We start from the raw sequence: 10,265 nt of genomic DNA on the forward strand, positions 1-10,265 counted from the left end.
CTCAAGGGAAAACGCAGTATTTATTTTCCTCCTACCTCCTCCTGGTGATGAAACACTAATGGACAAGGAAGGAAAGGTGTCTCAGGAATCTGAGAGTATCCTATTGCAGGGACAGTAGAGATGTATGGTGGTCACAGGTAAGGAGTTCTTGCTGCAGAGAGGCTCCACCCACAAATTAGAAATCCTACAAGTTGGACCAGGCCTTCCCTTTCTCTTGGTTTTATTTACTCACTTTATCACACCTGGTACTCAGATGGTATTGCTTTAAATATAAAAAATAAAAAACATTCAAGTTCCATCCCAACCACTTAACTTCAAGCTACTATGTGATCTTTAAAGTGGTTATTTGCCTCAAGCTTGAAGCTTGAAGATGTGTCTAATAATGGATAAGGGACTGCCAAACGTTTGGTTCTCATCAGAAATGATTGTCATTGAAAAAATATGCTGACCCGCGTCTCTAATTTCATAAATATCTACATAAATTTCCCCGACCCAATAGGCCGTGGTAAATAAAACAAGTTTGCTCTCATCCAAATGGTCCCTACATTTCCCACTACATCTCACAGTACACCCCTTCCCAAATTCTACGATTCAGGCCTAGTCCCAGCTCAGCAACAAGCCAGGTGCTTTTCTCCTTCCTGTTTTCGCTCTTACAGTTCCCTCCGCTCTCCCCCTCTCCCTCACCCCCTCCGGTTATATTGGGCTCCTTCTGATCCAGCTTCATGAAAGGTCACCCGTGGCGACCTCACTTAGAAGCCTTCCTCCGTATCCTCAGGCAGAATTAATGACCTTCTTAGCATTTGGCCTCTAACAGCGTTTGCCTGGTACTTCGGCTGTTGTCTTCTAGCCAATCCATCTTCAGGCCCAGCCTTTCGTGTTCCCGGCCCATCCCTGGGCACATGGACGAAGGCTCATTCCTCTTGGATCGCCGGTTGCTTTGCCAGTGTTAGGTGCGCAGTAACCAACCCCCTCCCCCTCCCCGGCAAGGAGTTTGGTCACTTTGAGCTGTAGTGCTGGGGTAAGGGCCCATCTGCCCACCTCCCCGCCAGCCCCCGGCCCAGCCCACCGGAGGCGGCTGACGGGACCGCGTGCCTCTCCAGCCGCCCCCGCAGCGCGCGGAGCCCAGTCACCAGCGTTGGAAATTCCGGCGCGTGCAGGCGCTCGGGGCCGGGCGGGGGCGGGGGAACCCGTGGAGTGAGCCTGTGACGCGAGGGGGCGTGGTGCAGGAGACCCCGCCCCCTCTCCCTCGCCCTCTCTCGCGGGTCGGGGTTACATGGCGGCGACTGCGGCAAAGCGAGAGCCTCGGAGACGCCGCTGCCGCCAGCACAGCCGGAGACCTGAGCCGACATTGGGGGCTGTCCGCGGGCCCCGCACTCCCTCGATGAGCCGGAGAAGTCCCGTGAGTGTGTGTGTGTACGTGTGCGGGGCGCGCCCGCGGGGCGGCTCGGGAGGGCGCCGCGGCGGGCCCGGCAGCGGCGGCGGAGCCGGCTCCCTCCTCCATTGTGTGTGACCCTCCGGCGGCCGCCGCTCAACAAAGGCGCTTTTGTTCCGTCTCCGGCCCGCCCGTCCGCCGGCCCGCCCGCTCGGGCCTGGCCGGCGCATCCCCGCGCGGGCCCGCGGGCGGCGGGCCGGGGTCCCCGCGTGGGGCCGGCAGAGCGGCCGGCGCGCCCCTCCCACCCGGCACGCCCCTCGCCGGCCGCCGGGCCGGGCCGCGCCCGCCAGCCCCGGGGCCCCGCCGCTCGGCTGCGGCACGGCCCTCCGCGCCGGCCCCGCGGGTTCGAAGCCCGCCCCGGCCGGCGGGCGGCGGGCTAGGGGCGGCGGCCGGGAGGGGCGGCCCGGGGAGCGTGAGGTGGCGCGGAGTCTCGCCTTCCTGGCACGCTGCCTTCGAAATGCTCCCGCGTCTCCTCCCCCATCCCACTCCGGTGACTCGGCCTCAGCTGACTCCGGCCGGGCAGAGTCTCCAGTGGACTCGGCGAATTGCGTAGCGCACCACTCACCCGGCTGGTCTCAGAGCCCCGAAGTCCTCTGCCCAAGTTTTGAGTTCTGGCCGTAAATGAGGTAAAGAAAACTTGTCTGCGCCGGAATTCCTAATTTCTTTCCTCCCCCGGCTCCCCCCACCCTGCTGCAGCCTTTCCTTAGCTGCGTTCGGGACGTTAAGCGTTGGTCTGTGAAAGTACCCAAATGGAAACTTGTTTTGTCAGTTCACTAAAAAGGACCTCTTCGCTTCGCTGTGCGTTTTTATCTGACTTGGTGAGGTGCGTTGAAAAGTAAAGGTCTTTTGGACGCCTTTTGTTCCTTGGCTTAGTATTTGCAGGTGTTATGTGGGAGCTCTGTGAAGCAGGATCTTTTTGATTCCTTTCCTGTTTTATTTTCTTTTGCTTGCTCATTGGCAAAGGTCCAGTGAAGTGGTGGAATTAGAAGCCTTACTGCATTTGCAGCAAAATTCCTGTTCAATGCTAAAAATGTTCTTAAAAGTTAGTATTAACTTTTTTTTTTTTAACGATACAAGATGATTTGTCAAGGGAAAAAAAATTAACGGGGGACAAAATGGAGCGCAAACAGTTCCAGAGTAATTTTCTGATTGCTTCATTCTTCTAGCCTTGTTATTTTTTAAGGTTCTGATGGACATATTCACTCTCTTCCACCTTGGGAAACTGAGGTGGAAACAGTAATTTAACTAGAAGAATGTAGGGTCCTGTCCAAACAGGGCCTGGCCCTGAAAAAGAACTACCTCTAGAGTTTCTTCTTAGAGATGTCAGATTTTAATGTTTGAAAATAATATTGAATTGGGTGGAAGAATCTCTAACATCTCTAACGAGTAGTTGTTCAAACACGTTTATGAAGGGCTTGCTTGCTATGTGCCAGGGAGTGTAAAGTCCTTTCACATATATATGTTACATCACTTAATAAGAATTGCCTGGTGAAACTTGTAAAATTGCTTATTGGTGTTCTAAATTCAGTAATTGCAGTCATCTAGGAAATATGCCAGATTTGAACAGGACATGTTTTATTATTTAGGTATTACTGTTCAGAAAAAAAAAAAATCTGGGAAACAGAGAATTGTTTATAAGAACCTTTATATATGACCATATTTGGAGTTCGGTTACTTGCAAAGGAGGATTAAATGTAGTGTTTGGTTACTTTTTGTGATTAAGAAGGAATCTAAAGAAGATTGATTTGAAGATGGGTTAATTTTGTAATACAAACAGCACATGTTCTAATGACAAGTGTTAGTGCTAAATGTGTTGCAGTGTGTTTGCATAAGTTCATTTAAGCATCGTGAGAATTCATAACTGACAAAATAGTGAGGTTTGCTGACTCAGGGTACATTACTGAAGGGGATGGGGTCTGGTAGGAGGAAGCTTAGAAGTGCTGCAAGTTTTGAGTTGGGTGATGACTCATACTGCCCACGGACTGCTACGTGGCCCTTTTTTTTTATACACTGTATTTTTTTAAATGATAGGGCTAAAATGTTTTTGTCCACATTATAATTCTCTCTCAAGAGGAGCCACAGTTTCTCTAAGAGTAATGGCTTCTTAAATTGCATTTTAAAAGGAGATCAGATATCCTACAGGTGGAATTTTATAACATTTGTTGAGAGGAAAAGGTAAAAATAGTTGCTGGTCAGTTGCTACAATTAAATGTTTCATACTAGTAGTTCTTCCCTTATTATTAAGAAAGATTTGTTACAGATTATTTATAAAAGAATTTTATGGTGTGAGTAGAAATTAGCCTTATGTTCTCATTGGTAATGTAAAAGTTATCTTTATAATATCTAGAAATTAAGTGTTGTAAACGTGCAGAAGTATTAATCGGATATAACTCTGAACATAAGCATTTCACTCTGACAGAATTATATAATAGTGCTTTCTCCCGATCTATATGAATTTATATATGAATTTACGATATATGTGAATTTTCTGTTTTACTAAAGACAACTTGAAGTAGGTATTGTTATAGGCACTTTTCCATCAGTCTTTTTTTTTTTTTTAAGATTTAAAAAGTTTTCTATTTGTAAGTAATCTCTACACCCATCGTGGGGCTCGAACCCACAACCCTGAGATCGAGTCACATGTTCCACCGACTGAGCCAGCCAAGCGCCCCTCATCAGTCTTTTTTAAAGATAAGCAGAATGTATGGTTCCAAATTTAGGACCCACACTGAAATTTGGTAATAAGGTACTTTGACTGATTTTTAAAAGCCACCATTTAGCAGGTTGGCTTAAAATAAGATTGGGAGGTGGGCGCCTGGGAGCCTCAGTTGGTTAAGCGACTGCCTTCGGCTCAGGTCATGATCCTGGAGTCCCGGGATCAAGTCCCACATCGGGCCTCTTGCTAGGCGGGGAGTCTGCTTCTCCCTCTGCCCTTCCTGCCTCTCATACTCTCTCTCTCTAATAAATAAGTAAATAAATCTTAAAAAAAAAATAAGATTGGGAGGAAAAAAGAGATTGAGAATAGCAGTTTGTTTTTAAAGTGAGAAGAAAAAACTCCCCATCCCTTAGGTTTTCTTTATATACTATTTATCTTAAAGTGATTTATTTGAAGAGTTTTTTAGGTAGTAAAGTGTATTGTTAATGTGAATTAAATCTTTGGAAAGATTTTGGAAGAGCCTGACATTTATATAGGACTTTAATGAAGTTTAATTTAAACTTTATATTTCCTACTATAAAAGAAATATAAAAATACAAATATAAAAAAGTGTTGTAGATTTTCAAAACATCCTATCACCTAGAAGTTGAACATGTATTTACTTCCAGGTTTTTTTTTGTTTTTTTTTTTAAGATTTTATTTATTTGAGAGCGTCAAGGTGGGGGGGTTGGGGAGGGAGCACAGAGGGAGTACAGCCTTATGAAATGGTGAGCCACACCACTGCTGTCCACTTCATTGTTTGCATTGCCCATTTGAACCGTGTATGATCTAGGGCCCCTATTAGAAAGATTGCCCAAAGGTAAGTTCTTTGTGGCTTCCTCGGCTGCCCGGTGTCAGCTCCTTCAGCCTGTTTTGTGACTGTTAATTACTCTGTAGCCTGTTAGTGGTATGGGGATTTTGGTCAGTTTTATTGCTCAGAGCCCTGACTGAAACTTAACAAAAACAAAACAACAATAATGTTATTGTAGTTAATGGCTTTTTCTGGGGAGTCACTTTTCATGTGGAGCTGATACTTTTTTTTTTTTTAAGATTTTTATTTATTTGACAGAGAGAGAGAGAGACAGCGAGAGAGGGAACACAAGCAGGGGGAGTGGGAGAGGGAGAAGCAGGCTTCCCCCTGAGCAGGGAGCCTGATGCAGGGCTCGATCCCAGGATCCTGGGATCATGACCTGAGCTGAAGGCAGACACTTAACGACTGAACCACCCAGGCGCCCCGCTGATACTTTTAAGATAACAGTAGTGTGGTACAGGCTGAGTCCAACATCGTTTTTTTCTTCCATGAGCTGTGTATTTAGAAAATATAATGCACCCCTCTGGAGGTTCTTAATGGTTTGTCTTTCATACATGTCTTTTAAATCCATTTCTGAAAACTTGTACAGAGATTGAATATTTATATGGCAAATCACATTTTTCCATTGATTTTCATTTAAATTTAGTATGTCTTCATGGAAAAAAAGGGTAGCACAAATATTGTTTGTTAGAATCCTAGCATTTACTTCAGGGAAGAAACTTCCTCTGCAGAAAGTGAAATCTCTGCATTTAATTCTGTACAAACTATAAAATGTTAGTGTTTACAGAAGGGTCATGCCCATTATCTTGCCCCAGTTGCTTGACAGCTGAGGAAACTGAGGCCCAGAGAGAACTAAGATCTTAGTACTCAAAGTGTGATTGCTGGACCAGCAGTATTAACATCACCTAAGATTTTGGTAGTGCAGAATTCTTGACCCCATCCCAAGACCTACTGAATTAGAATCTGCATTTTCACAGGATTCTCAGGTGATTCAGATGCACATTCATTTCTAGAAACACTGTTAAATGATGCCTACATTGTTGCTCAGCTGGTTAGTGACTGATTTGGAAAACTCAGGTCTTCTAAGTTACTCCTTTTATTGGCTCTCCTGAAAAAAGTCAAAAGGAAAATTGAAGGCCTAATTAATCACTGTTCAATAGAACTTTCTGTGATGATGGAAGTGCTCTATTCTTTGTTCATTGAAGTAGCCAACTAGCCACATGTGACTATTGAGCACTTAACCGTGGCTAGTGCACCTGAGGAACTGAAATTTTAACTTGATACTGATTATTTTTAAATAGCTGCAAGTAGCTAGTGGCTACCATATTGACAGCTCAGATCTAGTTGATTTATATCGACACTAAATTTAAAATAAGCTGTAATTTAATAACTGATTAGGCTCAGTTTAATAATTTCCTCCTTCAATTACAAATTGGAGAGATGGTCAGTTTCTAACTGCCTACTTTTTCAATATGCCCAGATAGGATTTTTTTTTTTTTTGCCCAGATATGATTTTAGTAGTTACTATAAAGCACTGCCAGTTTTCTGATTGATACTCTTGTATTCAGTAAAGTAGATAATCTAAGTTGCAAGAATGTGTGTTTTCCTGTTTGTCTTAATAAAGGTATTTTCACTTGGATTTTAAAAAAATTAAAAATGGTTATTAAATAAATGTTCCTTAATTATCTTGTAGATAGCATGAAGGGGACAGTTTTTACTTCTGGCCTACGACTTCCGGGCTCATTGGTACTTGTTAGCTGCCAGATCTGCTATTTTTTAAAAAATATTTTTACTTTTTTTTTTTAAAGATTTTATTTATTTATTTGACAGAGAGATAGAGAGAGAGAACAAGTAGGCAGAGAGACAGGCAGAGGGAGAGGGAGAAGCAGGCTCCCCGCTGAGCAGGGAGCCCGATGCGGGGCTCGATCCCAAGACCCTGGGATCATGACCTGAGCTGAAGGCAGCTGCTTAACCAACTGAGCCACCCAGGCACCCCTTTACTTTTTTTTTTTTTTTTAAGATTTTATTTATTTATTTGAGAGAGAGAATAAGAGAGAGAGAGAGCATGAGAGGGGGGAAGGTCAGAGGGAGAAGCCGACTCCGTTGAGCAGGGAGCCTGGTCTGGGACTCAGTCCTGGGACTCCAGGATCATGACCTGAGCTGAAGGCAGTTGCTTAACCAACTGAGCCACCCAGGCGCCCAATCTGCTATTTTTTATATTATTTCCAGGCCTAGAAACATTGGTTCTTAGCCTCCCACCTTAGGTAGTGATAAGAATCTAATCCTAAAGTAAATCAGACTGGCCTGTGTCCAAATCTTGACATTTACTATGTATGTGATTTCAGTGAAGTTGCTTTACTTCTCAGAGCATCAGTACTCTTGTTTTAAAATAAGACTTACAAGGTACTAGTTCTGAGTAGCAGAAATAATTTGTCACTTAGAAAATGCCTGGCACTGAATGCAGATTCAGTAGATAAAAATTACCTTCTCAAGCCCTCCTGCTTAGCTTTTATAGCCTTCTGTAATTTAGTCTTATGCTTGAGATTTCAACCAGGCTTAAGACATACTCTGATTTTAAATTTTCTTGGTTCCCACCCGTTGCTGTAACTTCATGCTTTGCTTCACTCATGTTTATCCCTTGTAGATTCTTCTGCTTGTGTTTTGGATTCCTTCTCTTCACTTCTTAAGGACTCATCTCTTCATTTTTCCCTTTCTATTCGGTCATCTTTATTAGTATACAAATATGCTCTCAACTATACTGTCCAATCTGGCCACGTGTGGCTATTTATTTTTAAAAAATATTTTATTTATTTGAGAGTGAGTGAGCAAGAGCACGAGAGGGGGAGGGTCAGAGGGAGAAGCAGACTCCCCCGCTGAGCAGGGAGTCCCACGCAGGGCTCGGATCCTGGGGCTCCAGGATCATGACCTGAGCCTAAGGCAGACAGACGCTTAACCAACTGAGCCACCCAGGCTCCCCACATGTGGCTATTTAAATTAAAATTTATTTAGAAAAAAATTAGTTTCTCAGCCCTGCTCACCACATTTCATTTGTTCTGTAATTGGCTACCATATTGAACAGTATGGATATAGAAATCTGTTACAAACCCCTCGGATTCCATTTTCTCCTCTAGCTATTGTCTAGTTTCTCATTTCTCTGATCATCTTTCAAGCAAATTTTCAGGAGTTGTCTTTGTGCGTTCTTTCCACTTTGCTCCTCAACCTATTCCACACTGACTTCTGTTAAACCATCTTACCACTTGAAATTGCTCTAATCAAGATACCAGTGATTTTGATTTACCAAATCCATCTTAGAGGATCTTGTAACAGCTTTCAATATAGTTGACTATTGTTTTCTGCATATTCACCTGCTTTTCTTAGCTTATGAGACATACTCTTCTTGTTTTTCTCCTACCTCACACCTTGTCATAAGTTTTTACAGGCTTCTGTCATCTACCTGCCTCCATGTATTGGCATATCCCAGAGTTTAGTTCCTGCTCTCCCCCCCTTCTAAATTCTTTCCCCAAGTGGTTTCAATTTATTAAGTGCTATCTACACTTGGGTAATTCTCAGATTTACGCTTTAGACTTCTTTCCTGAGCTCCAGACACATTATCTAGTTGTGTGCTTGATGTTACCAGTTATCTAAATAGATACTCTGAATAGGCGTAACATATCCAAAATAGAACTCTTTCCCATATTATTCTCCCAGTTTTCCCCATCTCAGTAATTGGCATGTAGGAGTTCTCCTTAAATCCTCTTTCCCTTATCCCCCATATCTAATCCATCACCAACTTCTCTTGGTCTCCAGAATATTATTTTAATCTGTCTCCTGTTTTACATTTTTATTTCTACCAGCCTAGTGCTAGCCACCATCATCTCACTTGGCCTACTGAAATAGCTAACTGGTTCTACTCTCACTCTATTATCTTCAGTCTGTTGTCCTCCCAGTAGCCAGAATTCATCTTTTTTAAAAATGTGAATGAAACCATGCAATTGTCTGCTTAAATCCTTCAGTAGCTTTCCTTTGCACTTAGTTATAAAATGCAGAATCTTGCCTCAGGTGTTTCTTTCTACCTGTCCCATCTTAACGCCTTATCATTCCCCTCTCTCTTTGCTCAGGATGCTGTGGCTACACTGGCATCTTTTCCTCCAAAATACCATGTTCTGTCCTGCTTTAGGTTTATTTGCTGTTTCCTCTGTTTGGAATGCTCTTCTGTCTTTCAGCAGTGCTCGTACCTTTTCATTTAGATTTCAGCTCCTTAGATGGCCATTTCCCAGCCACTCAATCATAGCATTTAGACAAATCTGAAGTTATGTTATTAGTTTATTAATCTTTCCTCACTAGATTGTAAACTGGAGTGTAAACTCTTTGGAAGCAGAAGAAACTTAGCTGTACTGTTATCCGCTGTACCATCAAATAGTGCCTGGCACATGCCAAATGCTCAGTAAATTTTTGGGGACTATAGAAAATGTTTGATTCCTTTAAACTTCTAAAGGGAAAAAAGTATGTTAAAGATTGTGTTGTAGTCAATGTGACATGTGATTCTGGACTGGGTCCTCTAGCTCTCAAGTACATTATGGGATCTGAGTATTAGATGGTAGCATTTTTTTTTTTTAAAGGTTTTATTTATTTGACAGAGAGAGAGACAGCTAGAGAGGGAACACAAGCAGGGGGAGTGGGAGAGGGAGAAGCAAGCTTCCCAGCAAGCAGGGAGCCTGATGTGGGGCTCGATCCCAGAACCCTGGGATCATGACCTGAGCCGAGGGCAGATGCTTAACGACTGAGCCATCCAGGCATCCTTAGATGGTAGCATTATACCAGTGTCAATTTCCTGATTTTGATGATTACATTTTGGTTATGCAGAAGAATGTCCTGTCTGTAGGAAATAGACTCTCAAAAGAGGTGGGGGAGTGTGTACTAGTCAATAAAATAATTTCATTATTATTTGAGAGAAGGTCTTGGGCTTTGGTTACAACCTGAGATTCAAATCTTGGCTCTCTCATTGATGTGTGATGTTGAATGCATTATTTTAATTCTCTGAAATAAAGATCATAGAAACCATTTTACAGTGTAGTTAGGATATAGTATAAGAGTATATGTCCAGTACAATGCTTCCCACATAATACATTCTTTTTTTTTTTTTTTTAAAGATTTTATTTATTTATTTGTGAGAGAGAGAATGAGAGACAGAGAGCACGAGAGGGAGGAGGGTCAGAGGGAGAAGCAGACTCCCCGCTGAGCAGGGAGCCCGATGCGGGACTCGATCCCGGGACTCCAGGATCATGACCTGAGCCGAAGGCAGTCGCTTAACCGACTGAGCCACCCAG

The 10,265-nt window shown here is 43.4% G+C and overlaps 1 protein-coding gene across 3 annotated transcripts in view; it reads left to right on the forward strand.

The window, feature by feature from the left end:
- The first annotated feature begins 1,265 nt into the window (after positions 1 to 1,265).
- The window catches only part of MAPK6 (mitogen-activated protein kinase 6), a 39,306-nt gene continuing 30,306 nt past the window's right edge, over positions 1,266 to 10,265 (forward strand). Inside the window, exon 1 of one of the 3 annotated variants that reach the window (XM_081831088.1) lies at positions 1,266 to 1,399. The gene's annotated coding sequence lies outside the window, so the exon portion shown is untranslated. Of the gene's footprint in view, positions 1,400 to 1,832; positions 2,059 to 2,125; positions 2,256 to 10,265 lie in introns of those variants that run through there. The other 2 variants (XM_081831089.1, XM_081831090.1) reach the window with 2 other exon arrangements.

This window comes from Leptonychotes weddellii, chromosome 9, assembly GCF_054177405.1.
Source record: "Leptonychotes weddellii isolate Sample4059 chromosome 9, ASM5417740v2, whole genome shotgun sequence".
Taxonomy (NCBI): Eukaryota; Metazoa; Chordata; class Mammalia; order Carnivora; family Phocidae; genus Leptonychotes; species Leptonychotes weddellii.